We start from the raw sequence: 22,798 nt of genomic DNA on the forward strand, positions 1-22,798 counted from the left end.
ATATTATATATATCGTTGTCTAAGTACCCTCAACACAAGCCTTATTGAGCTTACTGTGGGACTTAGTCAATTTGTGTAATAATGTCCTATAAATATTTATTTATTTATTTATTATTAAATATTTATTATAAGGATTCCGTTTCCTCCTTTTGAGATACGGAACACTAAAAACAGTAAATAGAGTCAGTGGAGGATTTAAATATATTATATACAATTGTAAGGATCATTATTAAGGATCATATTTATATTTATATTGACTATTCTTACCTTTAATTATGACAACCTTATTAAAGAGTATCAATTGACCCTTACTTGTCACTGGTTCCCGCCATTTTGAATCATTATATAAAGGCGGGTAAGCAATGATAAGCGGCCAGTTCAAGTACGTACATTAAAGTAAAGACGTCTTGGAATATTTATTGTAAAATTTTTGTTGTTGTTATTATGTTTGTAACAAATGAATAAAGTTAAAATATTGGTACAATCGTTTTCATCATCAACCCGGTGGAATATTAGTTTTCCTTGTATCAGACCTAAAGTCATCCAATTCGATCTAAAAATTAATAGCTATAATAAATTTAACAACTCATATCCCCCGCTCGGGCACGTTAAATTTTCATCGCAGTTTATCGAGTAGATAAACGATAAAAGAGCCTAAACTACTGTTGAAATCATTGTGTCCTTCTTACGAAAAAGATACCGTTAAACAATTTTTTTTTATATTGATATGATATTTATCTCAGTCCGTCTGTACGTCTACCTATTAAGATAAGACAGTAGAACATTACGTTGCGAAGCGTAGTATTAAAAAAAAAAAAAAAAACTGTAACGAGTAGGCCCCTAGAATCCTTAATAACGTTGTTATTTCCTCAGTTTTTGTACAAGCGTGTAGACAGTGGAGTTATGGTGCGACTACACCTGCGCGGCGGTCAGAGACCTGCGCGTGCAGTAATAATAATAATAATGTTGCGCCTGTGAACGGGTTCCAGCAGGCGTTCTACATGACATTAAAGCTCTCCAAGGGGCCTCTACGTGTTGGATCTATATCCCCACGCAAGCCTATCAAAAGACCGGGATTTATAGGCCCGTGAAATCCAAGGAGATACAATAATAATAAAATTCTTTATTGCACACTACATAAAAAACAGATACAGAAATTGATAAAATATACACATTGGTAGGTAACAACAGGCGGACTTATCGCTAAACAGCGATCTCTTCCAGACAACCTTCAGATAGTGAGAGTACAACAACGCTTGGCGGGCGCTGATCCGCTTGTCACGCTGGTGCAGCACGAGCGCCATGTTCGCGGAGGGGCGCGCGCCAGGCTGGGACGTGCCACCGCCAGGAAGGCAATCTACGCCTCCTCCAACACGCTACTGTCGGAGGTTAGAGAGTGGTAGGCCAGCCTGCTGCACGAGCGCTGGAGGCTACCACAAGCCTGTCGCGACGGGTTCGGGGTGACCCGGGACGCAGGCCCTTAATTGACATGTTTTAAAATTAAGTTAATGTTTTTAATTTTTTTTATGAATTGTGTTTTATTATGTAATATATAATGTAATTAGTTTTAAATCTATATGGAAAGAACCATATCGCTAAGAACCATGACAATGGGTTCTCGTATTAAGGAGTCCTTTCAAACTGAAGAATAATTAGCCAAATCGATGCACCCGAGAAATTGGGAAACAAAAGTCCTAATCCTGACATACAAAAAAATGTTGTGCTATGATATTTGAATTTTGTTTATGATGAAATTACTTTGATCTTGATGTCGATCACTTCAGCATAATATATTCTAGGCTCATGGGTTCCAATTTATTGAAACAAAAACAATAATTTTTTTGCAAATTTCGAAAAAAAGAAAAATATATAAACCTAGTTTTTCATTGTGTCAATAATATATATAATTATACTTACTAAAAAATCACGGAGAATGGAAAATATTTAGAGGTTGAAAAACGTTTTCTTTTTGTATGGAACGTTGTATGGAACGATCACGTGGTTGGTATAATTCCCCCTTAAGTTGCATGTATGCTTGCTATTTAAAAATGGCAGAAGCTCTGTGGTACCTTTTTGGGAACGACACATTTAGTTGCGACTTTCTTTGTACGAAGTTGTTGTGAATGGTCGTCCGAACCACGGATCACTTATCGGACTTGAATTAGATAGAGCGTTTTAGATAATGATCGCTTATTAAATTAAATTAAATTATTTCAGACCCAGAAGTCCATATATGGTTAGTAACATAAACCTAAAAACTATATTAAGTACAATGAGTATTTTTAATTACATGTTTTTACACACTTTGGGCCTATTTGACATAGGTCAAAGTAGATCTGACCTGCTCCATCCAATGCCATATTATGGGGCAGCTTATACCAAAAAAATTTAAAAGGCAGCCGTTTGCGACTACAACATAGGTGGGTAGGTCGAAAAATCCATTTAGATAGAGTGTGTCTCGTAGTGTAAAACCACGTGGTAAATACACTTGAAAATGCAACTAGTCGTTCAATAAACTACGGTCCGCCTGATGATAAAGGCGTTGACTACGGAGCGTTGCCGGGTTTTTTTACCCTGTTTTTATGTTAGTATGTAAGCGCCCCTTGCTCCCATTAACCGGTTAAACCTGGAGTTACTATGGTTACCAGTAAAATTTGACACCGGTTAACTCCGGGTTACTAATACTATTTGCCACTAGATTAACAGTTTAAACTCTTAACCCCGGGTTAGTGGGGCCTTAGTTAATTAGTGTGAGTCAAATTTGACCCACTTCCCAATTTCTGATTGAGCTAAAAATTTACATACATATGTATGTTGGGTGGCAGCGTAATATTATAGTACCGACGAACTGATCTGATGATGGAGACAGGTGGTGGCCATGGGAACTCTGTGATGAAACAACGCAACCTAATTGTGTTTGGGGTTATTAGAATTGCATCGATGAGTATTAATTGCACGTGGAAAGAAAAGTATAGTCAGCGATAAAAGCTTGTACCAAAAATGAATTTATTGCTAAAAACTTATTTCCTTCTGTCTAGTTCACTTGTAAGTTTAGCCCAGCGCGAGTATAACTTGATCCATAATACAGTACATTGGTTTTCCCGAGGGGCTACAGTATGGGGTTCTTCAAAAAAGGAGTGTACAGGTTTTTAAAGGGTCGGCAACACGCATGTAATGCCTCTGGTGTTGCAGGCGTACATAGGCTACGGTGACTGCTTACCATCAGGCGGGCCGTATGCTTGTTTGCCACCGTCGTGGTATTAACGTTAAAAAAAAACAGTATCTACAAGAGATGATCTATGACTAAAACAGTAAAATACAAAGTAGATCCGCGTATCTGACAGCTGACAGTGTTGCTAATGATCGGAAACAAAATGTAGCACTTTTTAGTGTTGATGCTGTGATTTGCAGAACTTTTGTCACTAGAATGTTGTACGGGGAAAGGACGAGACAAGGTTCGGGGGCAAAGAGAACAGAGTCAGTACCCCTAGTGTAAATAAATTCGATTTTGAAACGTGACGTACGCGTTTGCGTTTAGTCTCATTTTGTATTGGATTTAGAAAGAGCGCGCCAAGCGGGACGTTTAGGAAACTCAAAATCCTATACAAAATGGACTTAACGCAAACGCGATCGTCACGTTATGATGTCGATAAAATTTACACTAGCGGTACTGATCAAGATAGTTGGCAGCGATTTTGATAGCCGAGACGGTGCAAGTGTCAAGTACACGTCATAATTTCATTTGACGACCGGTTTGGCCTAGTGGGTAGTGACCCTGCCTACGAAGCTGATGGTCCCGGGTTCAAATCCTGGTAAGGGCATGTATTTGTGTGATGAGCATGGATATTTGTTCCTGAGTCATGGGTGTTTTCTATGTATTTAAGTATTTATAGATATTTATATATTATATATATCGTTGTCTAAGTACCCTCAACACAAGCCTTATTGAGCTTACTGTAGGACTTAGTCAATTTGTGTAATAATGTCCTATAATATTTATTTATTTATTATTTATAGAAATTTTACGTTGAAAACAACCCGTGCACCGTCTGGGCTATTAAAGTCGCTGCAAACTTATCTTGGTCCGTTATTTAATATACTGACGGCCCGATTCGAAATTTAAGATACGGATGGATCGGATATGCCGGTGTCCAAAGTGACGTTTCTTTAAACAAAAATATCACTTTTGACTCTGACATAGCCGATCCATATCGTATCTAGACCTAATATTTGACGTATTTCAAAGTTCGAATCGGGTCGAATGTGTAATGAATTGATTAGATTATCTTTTTTAGAACTAATCATATAAAAAAAGGCAAATGAGGGTCTTGAAGTTGTGAGCTATTGAAATAAAAAAAAAAAAAAAAACCGGGCAAGTGCGAGTCGGACTCACGCACGAAGGGTTCCGTACCATTATTTATTAAAACGCCAAAAAAATTATGTTTGTTGTATGGAAGCCCCCCTTAAATATTTATTTTATTCTGTTTTTAATATTTGTTGTTATAGCGGCATCAGAAATACATCATCTGTGAAAATTTCAACTGTCTAGCTATCACGGTCCATGAGATACAGCCTGGTGACAGACGGACGGACAGACGGGCGGACGGACGTACAGCGAAGTCTCAGTAATAGGGTTCCGTTTGACCCTATAAAGATCGCAAATACAACCACAGCCAAATAACACTAGACCCTACTCATAGTTTTGTGTTCCTGCCGGTGAGTAAGGTTGCCAGAGCTCAACGAGGGTGCGGAGTGTTAGGGTCGGCAACGCGCATGTAGCACCTTTGGAGTTGCAGGTGTCCATGGCTACGGTAACTGCTTACCATCAGGCGGGCCGTATGCTTGTTTGCCACCGATGTCGTATTAAAAAAAACAATGTTAAACAAAAATAAAGATTTCATCATAAATTTAACATAAAATCCTATAGTCATTTTAAAATAAACTATTTCTTCCTTTTACGAATTTACGCTAAGTTGTACCTTCATAACTGTACGCCCCAAGTTTTCTTTATTAATTTACTTTCCGGTACGTTTTTCTACAAAACAAGTAAAATGGAAAGAAAGTTAGTTATAAAAGTTGTAAGAAGTATTCGGCACGTCCGTTCGATGGCGGGCTCCGTGCCTATGGCGCGCAGGCGTCCCGTCACTCGCGCGGGCGGGGATGCGGCTCGAGGGAGATTACCCCATTTTAGGGAAATGGGGTCTTTTGGCTGGATAATGTTTGAGAAAATTTAATAGTTGGGAAATTTCAATGAAACGTATGTAAAATGTTTGCAGATGCAACCGGATGATCGGGATATTGGGAAATGCTGCAATGTAAAGAGATTTGTCAATGCTTGACCAACATTTTTGTGTGTAGTAATTGGCGGTAACGGTCTGGCCTAGTGGGTAGTGAAGTCGATGGTCCTGGGTTCAAATCCTGGTAAGGGCATTTATTAATTCCTGATATAATATTTGCTCATGGGTGTTTTCTATGTATTTAAGTATTTATATATTTTATATTTGTCGTTGTCTAAGTACCCACAACACATTCCTTTTTTGGCTTACCGTGGGACTTAGTTAATTTGTGTAATAATGTCCTATAATATTTATTTTTATTTATTATTTAACGTTTGCTTCGCACCCCCCGCTCGAACCCCGTTCAAACCCCGGCTCGTACCAATGAGTTTTCAGAACTTATGTACGAAATATCATTTGATATTTACCACTCGCTTTTCGGTGAAGGAAAACATCGTGAGGAAACCGGACTAATCCTAACAAGGCCTAGTTTACCCTCTGGGTTGGAAGGTCAGATGGCAGTCGCTTTCGTAAAAACTAGTGCCTACGCCAAATCTTGGGATTAGTTGTCAAGCGGACCCCAGGCTCCCAGGAGCCGTGGCAAAATGCCGGGACAACGCGAGGAAGAAGGATTTAACGTTTGCTTCGCTATCAAAAATAATGTAAAAAATAACATGAGGCGTAAATTTAGGCGAAATATTATGACAACACCGATGACTTATCACAATTATCACAATTTGTAAACGTGATTTTTATTTTAAATATTTCTGCGTTAAACTAGTTATTTTTCGACTAAAAGAAAACATCAAAATGAATACTACAGTTAAGTAGTTTGGCCCAAACTTCAAGTTTTTTTTTTTATACCACGACGGTGGCAAGCAAGCATACGGCCCACCTGATGGTAAGCAGTCACCGTAGCCTATGGACGCCTGCAACTCCAGAGGTGTTAGCGGATTATGATCTGATTTAAATATGTTTATGATTGATGTGATGAAATGACAGGTAAATCTAATAAATATCTTAAGACATAACTTAATATCACTCAGTTATTAATGAAATATGTATATTAATAGTATTTTGGTGTGATTTTTCCTTTGTAAAGTTTTGAAGTTACTTGAAAATATCCATTATATACTCGAATTCGAAGGCGCCTAATTAAAATTTTCTATGGGAGGACAACCATTCCCCCTATTTCCCTATTTTTTAAAATTTATCGCCTTTTTCTACTGACATAAAGGGCTTGCCAAACTATATATGTCAACGGAAAACGTCAAATGTAAAAAAAAACAAACGTAAAGGATACACTTATGATGATGGATTTTTGCATCATGAGCTGCCTCTAGAAGCGCAGTTATGCCGTTAATATTTTTTTACAGTTGTCGGTCTGTACCTTCTCCTCCTAATTTTAAATAGCTCATTCCCGGCTGCTGTCTGACTTTTAAACTCAAAGCGATAATTATAGGCCTCATTGGAATTCATCCGGATTCCTTGACATGTTTTCCGTCAACTGGTAAACATCAAAAGATATTTCGCACATACGATCCAAGAACCTTATTAGTACGAACCCACGACCACCGATTTGGATGAAAAGAAAAGAAAAGAAAGAAAAGAAAATATTTATTAGTAACATTCGTTACATTACAAGTCGGTTTGTAAATTGACATTTAAAGTATATACTTATAAAATTAAAGCATCATTACAACTTTAATGTAGATATTAAATTTATCATACATTTATTAATTTTTTACGAGATCGTTTATATCATAAAATTGCGCCTGTAGGAGCCATTGTTTAAGTTTGCTTTTAAATTCATGCGAGGAAGGTGCATCCCTGATACTATCCGGTAGCTTACTGTATATTAGAGGGCCGAGGACGTAGACTGACCGTTTGGATTTCGCTAGCTTGCGGGGCACGGGGGCAAGCTGGCCCCGGATGTAGATACGATTTACCACTTGGCCGCTGGTGGCTCTCTAATTTTGTAATATAACACAATTAAAATTATCACCTATAAGCACACTGTAGTCTAACACAACAACACATCAATCTGAGTCAAAACTAATTTTCAGGACTTCATAAAATACCTCATCACATTCATGCGAATACAATATCCATCGAATACGAAATATGCAACCATGAAGCTCAAATTTTTTTTTTAATCCTTGAAAATTTTCCCTGAAATCTCTCCCGAAAATTCCAGGGAAATCTCCCCGTCACTCCAGCAACCCAGCCATCCCGTACGTTAGTAGTTTTCGCGCCGTCGCCCGCCGCGGACGCGCGTCCCGCTGCTACACCAGTGCCGATATGAGTGACCAGTGAAGTGCAGTGTTCAGTGAAAAGTGACCAGTGACCTACGTAAGTACCATTCTACTATGATCGCTTCCGCGCGTAAGCCGCGCACGGCATTATAGTTTGGGGAAATGTATTATAGGTTCCGCGATATGTTGAGCATGCTTTACGACAACAACATATCCATTTGGGAAAGTGTTTTCCGTAGGGATGCTGTTGTAAACAATATTATTGGGTTTTAAGTGAATATATTACATGGGACGTCTAAATGAATCGTTATTAATGAGGTGTTTAATTTTAATTTTACGTTACATGTTAATTGGCGGCGTGTTGATTAAGTTCATTAATTTCGGCGTTAAAAATGGCATTTTATCAGGGAAGATAATCGAGGTTAATTTGTTTTATCTGTGTTTGTTTATATACGTTGATTGCATATTTTATATTAAATCCACATATACATTTATTTAAATAATGAAACTTAATATCTTTATTTTGCTACGTGTTTCAAATAAATGCTAGTAATATAAACTGGTCAGCTATTATCTCTTACTAATACTAATGTCCTAAAAGTTTGTGATTATTCACAGTGGTCAGTAACAGTGGCTCGACTGGCTTGCTTTTTGTTGTTCATAAATATATAATTACTAGCAAAAATTAGCCTTGACGTGTATTTTAATATTGAAATACATTTGAAATATGTATTCACAAAAGTACTTATATCTTAATCATTATTTACGGTAGTAAATTTTTACAGTAACTGTTTATTTAAATTGTTTTGGAGATAATTAATAGTTCGTCTATAATATATTGATTAGTTTTACGTGTAATTTATGAAAAACCACGTAAATTTCGAGATTTAAGACAGCGAAATATGTAGGTCAAATTGTAAACTACGTCACTGGGTCTCGCAAAGGGCAGTGGGACAATATTTCATGTTTGACTTATTCGCGACTTTAAAAAAGAATAAAATCATTATTAATATTAAAATGTTAATATTAAGGAACTGAATAATATTAACGAAAAACAATATAAAACATAATCAATTAAACACGAATAGGTATAATATGAAGTCTTTCTGTTAAGACAATCTGGACATTAAAAAAATAATAATACTCGTTTTTAATTTTTAATTTTAATACATAAACTATACGTATAGTTTTAGCGACCTGCTACTTAAAACCCACCGTCCTATTATTTATCAACCATCTAAGAGATCTGGGTCATTTTATTTTATTTAAAGTTACATTACACTTATTTTTTCTAATAAGAAAAAAAAATATGGTGTTTCTACTCAGAATCACGAGCTATTTTGATCTTGATAGTTTCCCAAGATTTTTATTCCTATTCCTTTAATATTTTTCATTGACTTTGTATATGGTAACGGAATGGAAGAAATGGAAAATGTATGGAAAGATTGAGACGCTGTTTTCTCCTATTTGGATCGAAAGAGATCGAGATTCGAAGTAGAAATAACATGAAAATTCTCTTATTACAAAAAAGTTTAGTGTAAAACTTTAAATAAAATAGCCCATCTGAACGTTTCTTAACAAAAAGTCACTTTCAATAATTTTGTACTTTTTAAATATATTTTGTGTTTTTCGACTCAGAATTACGAGCTCTTTCGATCCTAATGGGATCAAAAAATATCCCACAGTTTTTTTCCTATTGTTTTACCATTTCCCCATATACTTTGTATGGCGCTAACAAAAAAGAAAGTTTGAAAAATGTATGGAAATTTTGGGACACTTTTTCTCGTATAATAAATAATGAAAAAGGCTCATCCTAGGCTAGGCATCCTGACTAGAAATAACACAAATGTGGCAAAAAGGACACAAAAAAAAGAAAAGCTCATCTAAGTTAAGTATATAAAAGAGGTATTTTAAGTAAGTTGAAAGCATAATAAATTGGCGTGGAATTTTTTTAAAGACACTGAACCTACAAAATCAGAAACTCTAGTAATACAAATTTCACGTATTCTTCGTTCATACTATCTATTAAACATAAATGAAATTGTGTTATTGTGTCGCGGAACGAAATAAATCATCGTATTCATAAATGTTTCACGGAGATATATCAAAAAATGTCAATTCTTTCTCCATTTTTATCAAAAAAAGATATAAAGGAGGCTTTATTAGATAAGCAGCGAAACATTCACAAACGGTAAAAGTACCCTCATAAATTATTAAACAGAAATTGAGACAAACATCCCTTTGTAGTTGATATTATCGTTAAGTATGTGTCAGAAATCTTATCAAAACCCTAAATATTTTCACTTACATTTTATTACTTTGAGTGTCGCGAAGCTTTTTTGTCGCCTGAATTTCCTTTTATTTCCTTTATTTTTAGTAGAAAAGGAAACATTGTACCTTTTTGCCAAAAAACTTATATCGTTTTGATCTGTTTGACATGTTTAGTACTTTTTTCTCGATGAGAGCGTTACTTATAACAATGTGGTTCTAAAGTGCTCTTACATCACTTTTTTTTGGGTTTTTCGAGATAAAATATTCTATGTTGCTTGAAAAAATAGTAAATAGTTAAAGGCTAATTAATCAAACGATACAGGGTAGAAATGATATACAAATACAAATACAAATAATTTATTAATAACACCAAGTTACATGTCAGGCTTAGGTCTAGGAAATACATTAGGTTTATTGCATAATGTACAAATATGATTAGTATTCTATTTTAAATAGCTTCAGCGCCCGACTTCGTCTCCGTGGAATGAATGTATGATGAGAAATGATATAAACTAGTCTCTGTCCCCAGGCTTCAAACTATCACCATACCTAATTTTATTTATAATATTAGTAGGGATAATAAAGATTATATAAATAGAGCTTTAAGGCGAAATTGTAATAAGAAGGATTTTAAGGATCCAGTTCTGGGCACTGGAGGCCTTGGTAACTTTTTTCCTTAGTATATGATATGACATTTATTTCGTTTATAGTTCAATAGTAAATAAGCTGCTGCCGACCAGGCCCAACTACTCAAGCGCCGCAAATACTCATCTTTACTGCAAGATTATGAGTTTGCGGCGCTTGCAGTGGAGACAATGGGACCTTGGTCGGCGGACATGAAAACATTCATGGGGGCCCTCTCGGCACGGCTGATCGACGCCACTGGAGACCATAGGGCTGGCGCTTACCTCTCCCAGCGTATATCCCTGGCAATACAGAGAGGTAACGCGGCCAGCGTTATGGGATCTTTGCCGCAGGCGGAGGCTTTAGAAGGGGTATTCTTTTTATAACTAATTTGTTCATTAGTATATCTTTTACTTTTAGTTTTATTTAATATTAGTTAAATTTTATTTTATGGCTAGTTTAGTTTTAAATTTGTAATTTAGGTTTCTCTACTCATGTATAGATTGTAAATAAATATAAATGAATAAATATTGGATATTCTTGCACAACTTGACTACGCCCAACAGTAAATGCAAGAAGTCTTGTGTTGTGGGTACTCAGACAACGATATATATATTAATATGATGTACTTAAATATCTAGAACACTCATGACTAAGGAACAAATATCCGTGCTCATCACACGAATAAATGCCCTTACCGAGATTCGAACCCAGGACCATCCACCAGACCAGGATAGGCAGGGTCACTACCCACTAGGCCAGACCGGTCGTCACTTTTTGAGGTTATAACATTTCTAATTTAAAACGGGGTACAGTATGACTCACGATAGTTTAAATTCGATAATTAGTAAAAATATCAATACAGCAGAAGTTTAAATTTGATTAAAAATACATTTCATTCAGCAAATGATTTCGATTGTTTATTGTTTGTTTTTTATTTAAGACTGATGGAATGCATCCGAGTAATGAAAAAAATCGATTATTGAGTTTAACCGAGGTCGAATTCGGTTAAAAACCGCGTTTTCGAGTTTTTAATAAATAATTTACGATCTCATTTAAGGTATTTATATGGTTACCTGATTCTGCATATCCCACAGATTATATACGAATACCTGAACCAATTTTGTAACGATTTTTCTAGATTGGTCCCAACTCTGAAGTCTGATGTAAGACTGATGTGTATTGCTAGGATTTTTTCTTCCCATACAATGAAGTGCTCCTTGAAACTATTTGTATTATTGTCAGTACTTTGAGAACTATATAAAGCTCATACTTAAAAATAAACGCGTACTTCTAACCCAATGTTGCTGAAATGAAATGAAATGTTGTGAGCTTCATATTAAAACCTAACCTAACCTAACCTGAATCAATTTTGTAACGATTTTTCTAGATTGGTCCCAACTCTGAAGTCTGATGTAAGACTGATGTGTATTGCTAGGAATTTTTCTTCCCATAGAATGAAGTGCTCCTTGAAACTATTTGTATTATTGTCATTACTTTGAGAACTATATAAAGCTCATACTTAAAAATAAACGCGTACTTGTAACCCAATGTTGCTGAAACACTAAACTGCAAGCACATATTTACGATTTTCTCCTTTTACTGTTTCTTGAATCATTTTACGGTGAAAACCGAAAAGCGTTTCGGAAGGGTACGAAAACTCGGTTTTATGGAGGATATATTATCATTTATCATGCAGGTTACTACCACCCTACCCATAGCCCCTACTCATAGTGTTGTGTTCCTGCCGGTGAGTAAGGTTGCCAGAGCTCAAAGAGGGTGGGAGGGGGTTAGGGTCGGCAACGCGCATGTAACTCCTCTGGAGTTGCAGGCGTACATAGGCTACGGATACTGCTTACCATCAGGCAGGCCGTATGCTTGTTTGCCACCGACGTAGTATAAAAAAAAGGTTGCAGTTAAAATATAAAAATCTATGTCCAGGCTGCAGAGAGAGGTGACCCCCCTGCATAGACTGATTGTATGCAGGATCACCTCTCTCTGCAGCTGACTTTCCCTTGGTACTCGTACAACTGTTTTTCACCACACCAGTTCCCAAAGCCTCCTTTATTTGAATACTTATTTTTCTATCATGCCGGCCAAATGCTTGCTTTTCACCGGCATAAAATAAAAAGTAAACGAGGGTCAACCGAGGATAACCCAGAATATATTAATAAATGCTTTTTGGTATAATGCTAATTTAACCTTTTAACTTTTTTTACCTTTTAATCAACATTTTTGCAAATTAATTTTACCTAAATGTTTTGCAAATCAATTCTGTGAATTTAATAAGCTCTCATTTTATTAATAAAAACAATGTAGACTTAATAATAGCCTTGTTGACTGACGCAAAAATTACAATTGTACTTTGTTATCCATTTTGAAATAATCATTTAATTCAGGCATAACCCATATAAAAATAATAATAATGGCTCACGAGATAACCGCCATGTGGGATGTTGATTCGACGATCATTGTCCCGATAGTTGTTTCAACGAACGGTCTCATAGCGAAGAGTCTCGACCAACACCTAGAGAGACGCTAGGTGGTTGGATCAAGGGTCAGATGCAGAAGGCGGTGATCTTGGACACGGCGCGGATAGTCCGGCGGTTCCTCTCTCTGCGGCCCTGACCACCGGCAGCTTGGGGTTAGATTTCTTATAATGTGTTTATATTTATTTTGTCTTGTTTTGTGTTTTTATATTTTACTTTTATATTGATATTATAAATAGCCTAACCTAAGATTTTAAATGAATAAAGAGAAATCATACTGGATGGATATAATGGAGGGTTCTGTATGCTACGCATACGGTACGCTTTATGCAACATTCAAATACTTTTAACTACAAAAAAAAAACAATTAAAAAAAAATTAACTATGCGTTTTAGTTTCCTTAAACGTACTTACCCATACCTGAAGTTAACGGAAATAAAAAACACGGTGTATATTTTTTGTGTTGTTTACTAATTGTGTTTTTATATGTATGCCTGAAATAAAATAAATTATTTATTTTATTTTATTAAAATAGCATCTAAACAAAAATAACCAAAGGCCAATGCCGAAACGTGGAAGGTCGAAAATAGATTTTGACGTCCGGTCTGACCTAGTGGGTAGTGACCGTGCCTATGAAGCCGATGGTCCTGGGTTCGAATCCCGGTAAGGGCATGTATTTATGTGATGAGCACAGATATTTCTCCCTCAGTCATGCATGTTTTCTATGTATTTAAGTATTTGTATATTATATATATTATGTGTTGTGTTCCTGCCGGTGAGTAAGGTTGCCAGAGCTCAACGAGGGGGGGGCGGGCTTAGGGTCGGCAACGCGCATGTAACTCCTCTGGAGTTGCAGGCGTACATAGGCTACGGAGACTGCTTACCATCAGGCGGGCCGTATGCTTGTTTGCCACCGACGTAGTATAAAAAAAAATATTATGTCGTTGTCTGAGTACCCACAAGTCCTCTTGAGTTTACTGTGGGGCTTAGTCAATTTGTGTATGAATGACCCTATAATATTTATTTATTTATTTATAGAAGTACATGAAAAACTTTGATATTTACACAAACCTAACCGCCTCCATACAATCGTAGATAAATAAATAAATATTATAGGACATTATTAAGAATGTCTTTTCAAAAGGGCTTATTTCCATTTTTCTTTTTTTTAAACTCTGAATGTAGTTTACTCTTGAAGGTGAATATATAGGTCGTACTGAACCTAGCTAAGAGATTAGCCAGACATAACAGAATCACTTTGAATAGAATTTTCATAATAGATTGTTGGAGGATAAAGTCGATGGGGGTGAAGAAACTCATTGGTGTCTTTTACTCGAACACTCTACTTTTCATTTCGAATACGAAGAAAGTAAAATACACAATGACATAACTGGTGACCGAAGAGCTGGCGGCTTCCTCGCACAACGTATCAGTATTGCGATACAACGAGGAAATGCCGCTAGCATCCTTGGTACAATGCCTCAAGGGCCTATTTTAGATATAAGCTAGTTATAGTAATCATCTGTATATATCCATTATGTGTATTGTTATTGTCAATAAATATTTTTCAAATGCACAATTTAATTTAATTAAAATACTACTTACCTATAAGGATAATCTTTTATAGTATTTCTTGAGGGATCATTAAATTAGCGGTTTAGGTTAAACTGTCGTTATTTATGGAATGGGGGATAAATCCATTCAAAACCAAATTTGAATTGGTTAGTGTAAAAAAAAATCATACTTGGAAAGTAAAATACTCTAGAGCAAAAACATATCACTTTCTGTTCACTTAATGGAACAACAATGACCCACTTTCAAAACATGAGTAATGATAAATAGTCTTTACCACTTCCTCATTTGTGTACATTCCGAAAGTAAACCGTAGTTTCATCGACACAACTTTACAATTGATTAGTTTCCGACTGTCCCGACAAACACTGACAGGACTGACAGGGGACAAATGACAAAACGTTTCCAACTGATTTGAAATACATTAAATTTGTTGGTGCTTAATGGGTTTACCTTTAACGTGGTAAAATATTGATAGAATACCCATTTATATTATTTATTATAATGCATTTGCTTGTCAAGAAATGTGTTCGATTTTAATCTTAATCTCTATTTTACTATTTGATTTATGTATATTAGTGTAAGAAACATTATTTGAGTCTATCACAGTTTACAAAGAACGCAAGTTCATTTGAGTTTCTTTTCAAAAAGAACCCTAAAAAGCACAATAAAATTGTCACCTGTCTTGAGCATCGAACAAACCTGCGCTCCCGTTCTAATCGGCTGTCTCATACATTTCGCGGAAAAAGCTGTTCAGTATGACCTACTTATTCAGCCCTCTGAGTATGGTCAGAAAACAAAATCAACCTGTATGATAAAAGAGAGATAAGATTGATGACATAGACTGACTTGTTCATATACTTCGTTGTAAAGTTACACAAATCCCGCCGAGTTTCTTGCCGGTCTATATTGGGATACCCTCCTCCAATTGAGGGGGGATTTAAATCTTCTCGGGTCTGAGGTGTAGGGTTAGAGCCGGTGTAGACCATTTCGTGGCTTATATGTTATGTTTTGTTACTTGTTGTTTTTCTCTTTCATTTTGCCATGAATAAACTCTCTCTACTCTACTCTATCATCTGTACCTTTACTCCAAAAACAAACCTTCAAGAAAAGAGCGTACTCCCATCTTAAAGGCCGGCAACAAACTTGCAACCCCACTGGGGGCCTAGCCAAGATGTTTTATAAATAAATAAATATTATAGGGTCATTCTTACACAAAATCCTACGGTAAGCCAAGAAGGCTTGTGTTCTGGGTACTCAGACAATACCCAGATACCAGAGAACGATATATATAATATACAAATACTTAAATACATAGAAAACGTCTACGACGCAGGATCAAATATCTGTGCTCATCACACAAATAAATGCCCTTACCGGGATTCAAACCCAGGACCATCGGCTCCATAGTCAGGGTCACTACCCACTAGGCCAGACCGGTCGTCGTATCGTAAACAATGGCCATCTTGGCTAGGTCCCCTGGTGTTGTAGGTGTCCATGGGCGAGGGTAATAGCTTACCATCAGGCGTTTCGTCTGCTCATTTGCCACCTATATCATAAAAATAAGCTTAAAGTGTTTCTGTTAATACGTCTAGTTTCAGTTTTGAAATATTGGCGTATAACTGTCGCCATTTATTTAAAAGCGTTGTTCTTGTGGTCCGAATTGAAATATGTATGTCTGTTTGTTGCCAAATACTAAAGTTTGTACTTTAGTGTATGGCTTGAATGTTTCATTTGAATTACAAAGATGGAGGTTTTCCAGTTTGATTTATTTGTATCGCTATTTACTAAATTACTTGTTTTAGAGTCTGTGCAGAAAGAGAAGAGCGTGGAATGAATGGGACTCAAAACATTCCACGACTCTTCTGTTTCCGAACAGACTCTAGTTTAACGTAGCTAGCTTGAAAGCCAATAAGGTACACTGACTTAAATGTACTAGACGGGCTATCGAGAACAAATTGTGTCCGCCATTTTCGACATTTGACGTCTGTCACTAAGCTAAAGCATAAGCGTTACTGTGTAGCTAGCCAGAGGCGAAACTGTTATGACAACTGTTCATTTTCTGCCTACATACACATTGTAAAGAATCTAGATAAAATGTATTTATTTCCTTACTTGTATTGTATATCTTTTTTTTGTCTTTCAAAAACAGAAAAGAAAATGGTACCAATCGATTCCTTACATTTTATTGAAAAATAAATTGTATGACAACTATACACATAAACGCAATATTTCAGGGTCAAAATGGCAATTTCTTTGATCTTCCATACATTTAGGACAGACTTATATAATGTGACGTCACATCACATTATCATTTTGTTAGAAGCGTTTCAATCGTCGAGTGCGAGCGTCAGACTTTAACTCTCATTTCTGACCTTAGTGTTGCTTAAATGCCACGAGTCCTATACAGACATTTGATCCTCAGGAAAATCAAGATCGATTGACATTATTTACAAAAAACTGCCAAGTAGCCAATTGTCAGTTAAAAAACTCAGAACCATAAAATATGCAATTCGGGAAATTTAACTTTTCCAAATCTAACGGCAAATTTTCGCGGGTCCATCTGGTTCCATTCGCTGCACTCCGTTATACCTATCGTCTTTTTTACGTATGTAAACTTAAATGTAAAACTTCCAGTATTGCGCAAAGGAATGAAGGAACATTTTGCGCGTGGAATATACGGCTTAACGAAATAAGGTAGAGTCCGCTAAGCTTTCCTGTGTAAACTACACACCGATCCGGGGACATTTACATACAGATGGTCTGCCGATAGTGGTATGGGCTTTTTATTCAGAAATGCACGGGTCCCGAGGGTCGCGAATATCTTTCACATGCTGAAACTGCGGGTAAAAGCTTATATTAATACTATGCGTATGTTAAGATCAGACCGGCTAGCATGAGTTGCGTTCTCGCGCAAGATTCCGTACTTGAAGTCGGGCTAGATGTAGGCTGCGGTGGTCGTGGTATAAAAAAAAGCTAAATAAAAGCTCGTAAAAAAGTGTAAAGTTACAATGGCCCAATACGTATGTAGCTTAGTTTAACCTTACGTTCCTTTTTATAGCGCGCACATATATTGGAAAACTATCCTTAATCCACACTTTCCAATCACCCAAGATTAACCAAGAACGTGCCGTCTCAAGTTTAAAATTAGAAGTTTTGCTAAAGCGAGTCCATTTGAGACGTGATGGGACTTCCGTTAGGGACGGGGGCGCGTTGGTGCAACAGGGTTCTGATTGAACTGCGGATATGGGTGATCCTGTATTATCTTGGTATCCGTGGGTGTGTACTGCGATGTCCGAAGCAGATTAAAATTAAAAAGTAGGAATCAAAAGTATTTCTTGGTAAAAGATTCTGTACTGTCCCTCGCATAACAGCCGCAATAGGCATTGGGAAACTCATTCATAATCATAATAATCATATTTATTGGTAATATCATATTACATGTCACAATAAATTAATACTTAAGTACATATATACATATTGCACATAAATAATTAGGTATTCATAATTTTACACAAAAATACAGTACAACAGTATACACATACTATCCTAAATCAACGGAAATAGTCTGCTCGACAAGCCAGTTTTTTAGTTTTGTTCTGAACACCGACGCACGAGGAGCAGCAACTATTTCGCTCGGGAGGTGATTATAAACCTTGCGACCCATAACGTGAGCGAGTTTTTTTGATTTAGCGAGTCTGAGCGGTACGAGGGGTAGTTTTCCACGCGCGCGCTTCGGGGTTCGTACCTACGGCAAGCCTCGCTACTAATCGGTTTGAATTCCACGTGACCTCGTGTGGTCACAGCCATTTGTAATATTAAAAGTGAAGGTAGCGTTAAAATACCTAGGCTCTTAAACATTGATTTCGCAGAAACAGTTTGCGGGACGCGCGCTATTCAATTGAAGGTTGTTTTTCACAACAAATTAAAAATGCGTGTGAAGCAGCGCGGTCTCAATTGTTCATAAAATTTTCACCATTACCTACACGACGATGCAACATGTTAATATTATTAAAGTTAAAACAATCAGAAAATTTCGGTAAACAACAAATTGTATTTTTAACAGTTCGTAAATAACAAATTGCAGAGTATGAGACCTAGTTCTTTATCCGGGTTAGGATTTCCTCTCACGGACGCTTCTTCGGCTGTGGCATGAGCTCCCTGCCGAGGTTTTCCCGAGGGGCTACAGTACGGGGTTCTTCAAAAAAGCAGTGTACAAGTTTTTAAAGGGTCGTATGGAGTTGAAGCAGTCCATAAGCTGCGGTGACTGCTTACCATCAGGCGGACCGTATGCTTTTTTGCCATCGTCGTGGTATAAAAAAAAGGCTAAATAAAAGCTTGTAAAAAAGTGTAAAGTTACAATGGCCCAATACGTATGTACCTTAGTTTAACCTTACGTAGACTCCTTTTTATAGACCGCATATATATTGGAAAACTATCCTCAACCCACACTTTCCATCATATATCTGATATTGCAGGCGTCCATAGGTTATGGTGACTGCTTATCATCAGGCGAGCCATATTATCCTAGTTTACCACCGATGTGGTATAAAAAAAATAGGTTTAATAGCCATTAACTCTACAGGAGAGACGTGACCCTAAGACCTAGCTGTGTGATTCAAATTAGTCCGTACACATCTATTAAATATACAAAATAAGTTGTAGCTCCAAATATTATATTTATATATATATTTATTATTTTTTTGGTTTTGTTAAATTATTTTCATTTTATTATTTTTATATTTATTTAATGTATTCTTCTTTTTTTCTTTTATCTGTATGTAAAGACAAAACATAATACACACATTACAAAGTACATTCTTAATTTCTTACCTACACTATTTCTACATACCAGCCCCACATACTCATACACGTACATTAATAAACTATAGTACAGGAACACACAAATACACAAAGATGTCAATATAGAGCTGTACCTAAGAAAGGTACATTACATTATGCTAGTAGTGACCGACCCCAATCTCTCCCGGGACCAGTCTGAAAATCAGCGCAGAGCCCTCTGGCACTGCACATGCTGAGATTGGCACCCTTTGCCACATTATAGATTTAAGTTGTAATTATTGTGTTAATTTAAGTTAATTAGTTTAAGTTATTTTGTATTTTGTAGCTATTATCACAGAAATTGTAAATTTTGTTGTGTGGCAATAAAGATTTTTTTATTTTATTTATTATTTAAATTCGTTTTCGCAGACGATTCAACTATCAGGATGACGAACAACCTCAGGTTAATAGATTTATGTTACAATTAAAATCTTAATTGAATCCTAAATTGGTTTCGTATTAGTCTAACACTAAGTTTCAGGCTGCAGTGTGCATTTACTTTAAGCCATCATCTAACGCAGCTCTTTAAATAAATTCATTAGGGTATCTCGGACTTGATTTTAATCGCTTACACAGTATGTGCTAGTAAAACTAATCTACTTGGTCAAGCAAATCTTGTCAGTAACAACAAAAATCGAGGGTTAGCAACACTGTTTTCGAGTAATTCCAAAAGCGTGTGTCATCTGTGTTTTATCTGTGGAATGTGTATAGTGAATGACAGCTATCATGTTTGTTTACATTAAAACGTAGTGATTATATGCTCTTTGGTTTACATTCTGAATTATGGAAGGTAGAGACAAGGAACATAATCTCCTTAGGCAGAACTGTTGCAAAAGTGTCCAGCTGTCAGCTATAACTAATAGTTCCAAATCTCTCCAGAGTAGCGCTAGAGTAGCTAAGAACCTAGGCGTTATTGACGGAGTGAAGTGCGCTGTCTATGATTAGATTTTTTTCTCAAGTATTCTAGGTATTGTAGCGCCACCTATTTATGGTTTTCTGTCGGACACTTTTTGGTATATGGAGATTCTGTTCCTTGCCTCTACCTTCCATATTCTGAATCGTAGCTATTTCAAGAGAAATTTCTGCTGTCACCATTAAATACCAATATATTTAATAAGCTTGTGCATGAACTGAAGCAAAGTCAAGATGCCTACAATATACAATCACGCTCGTTGATCGTAAATATTTGTAAAATTTCATGTTATGATAATTACATGTTTTGGTTCGATGTACATTGCTGCTTTTCTTAGCGCAATACCAACGCAATACTGCTTTTTGAGTGTTGCCCTACTTCACTCTGCTGTACATTGCTACTTACATACTTTGCTTGACAAACTATATTACATATTTAGCTGGACAATTAGGTCAGCTATGCTGATTTTCGGACTACAATAAAACCCGCTTTAAACGATTGTATTAAGCTGATTAGTAACCACATTTAATACACGAGTTAAATCTGTCACTTAAAATATTTTTGAAGTGAAAACTTCTTTAGCGGCGCTGTGCACTTTTTGTGATGGGGAAAAAATGTTAAAATCGCGACAGGTCACGTGACCGACTGATTCGAAAGATTGAAAATTCGTAAGACGGACACGACCGTGACCTGATCGAAAAACTGTTACAATTAAATAATTGTAATAGTTCTGAAGTGTAAATTTTTTTATGTAATATAAATTGTCATGTTTGTGTACGATAGCGCAATAAATGAATATTGTATTTTACTACATAAATGATAGTACTTTTATACTGATAATTAAAGCAATTCGTGCAAAATTATTCCCTAACCAAAATATCAAAAATGCACAACGTTAATATTTAAGTTTTCACTTCTGCCGGCACTCCCGGAGTGCAACCCGTTGTTATTTTAATTTCTTTTTTCGGATAAAAAAAGTGAAGTGTAAATTTTTTAATAAAATAACCTAAAATCCATATGAGAAATACACAACAAAGAAAGGCATTCTAAACGGTTGATACATACAGGGAGCTAACAAGGCTAGTAATGCTAGTATTACACTTAATCCCACATTTGCCTTCAGTAATTGAATTCTCAAATGACTTCGTATTCTAACCATCTCTAGCTCTAGCGGCAATCTAAATTCAAAAATATGATCTTGTTTTGATATTATTTATAACTAGCTACTGCCCGAAACTTCGTCTGCGTGGAATGATGTTGATGAATAAAAACAGGACAAGTGCGAGTCGGACTCGTCCACTGAGGGTCCCGTAATTTTTAGTATTTGTTGTTATAGCGGCAACAGAAATCATCTGTGAAAATTTCAAGTGTCTAACTATCACAGTTCATGAGATATAGCTTGGTGACGGACGGACAACGGAGTCCTAGTAATAGAGTCCTGTTTTACCCTTTGGGTACGGAACCCTACAAACTACCCTATATCTTTTCTCAGGCCTCAAAATGTCTATAAATCAGTTTCGCGGTCTAAGCGTGAGGAGGTAACAGACAGAGTAGGGGGTTGACTGCAGCGTTCAGGCGATCACGCCTGCGTTCGGCTCAGTATTGCTACGAGAATATTAGGGTTGGCAAAACTTGACGTTAATTTGCGTGCACAACCTCAGATAACATAATCAAGTCATGATGATGGCCCGTAATATGTATTCTAGTTCATTGCTCTCAGATCAAAAAGCAATTTGAGATCTTCCAATCCAGAATTGTGCTGCAGTGTGCACACCCTATAAGCCTTCCAACGGAGCTCTTAAATTAAATGCATTAAGGTATCTCGGACTTGCTTGAAATTACTCACACGCTCTGAGCTAGATCGGTAATTGGAATTCGCCGTTAAGGCTTTCTTTACTGATGCGAATCCATTTAGAGTTAACGAGAAAAGACTTAAAAAAAAAAGAGTTAGCTGATAAAAATACTAGTTTCTGTCTACGGCGGCATTGAACGCGTTTGTCGCCGTTTTTGAAAACCCGCGAAAGGTACATAAGAATATAAGTAAAATATTAGAAAAACTATCTAAATTTGGTTGAAAATGAAGCTTACGTACTCAGGTTACAAAGACGAATGACATATCTATGTAGCTGATCTGATGATGGAGATAGGAGGTGACCATGGGAACTCTGTGATACAACAACTAATTGTGTTTGGAATTGTTAGAATTATCTCGATGAATATTTGCGAAAAGATAAGTACAGTCAGCGATAAATGCTTGCACCAAAAATATTATTTTTTGCCAAAACCTTATTTAAATCTTTACTTTAACAAATCAAAATTGCATTTGTCTCAGTAAGTTTCGACCAACGTTGACAATTTCCTGTAACGAATTAATCGACATTCATGCCAATATCATTTCTTCCTATTCGCAATTCTACACAGTCTAAATTCCTCACAGTAAGTATTTAACCACATTCGCTATTGTGCACAGTCATTATTTGTGTACAGTAGCGATTCAGCCTTTTCGCAATTCTGCACAATCTGAATTCTACACAACGGCATTTCACCACAGTCGCT

The 22,798-nt window shown here is 36.4% G+C and overlaps 1 protein-coding gene across 2 annotated transcripts in view; it reads left to right on the forward strand.

Moving 5' to 3' along the window:
• The first annotated feature begins 7,361 nt into the window (after positions 1-7,361).
• The window catches only part of LOC133529564 (alpha-2 adrenergic receptor), an 876,629-nt gene continuing 861,192 nt past the window's right edge, over positions 7,362-22,798 (forward strand). For both annotated transcript variants that reach the window (XM_061867306.1, XM_061867307.1), the window contains exon 1: positions 7,362-7,628. The gene's annotated coding sequence lies outside the window, so the exon portion shown is untranslated. The remainder of the gene's footprint in view (positions 7,629-22,798) is intronic.

Source organism: Cydia pomonella, chromosome 21 (assembly GCF_033807575.1).
Source record: "Cydia pomonella isolate Wapato2018A chromosome 21, ilCydPomo1, whole genome shotgun sequence".
Taxonomy (NCBI): Eukaryota; Metazoa; Arthropoda; class Insecta; order Lepidoptera; family Tortricidae; genus Cydia; species Cydia pomonella.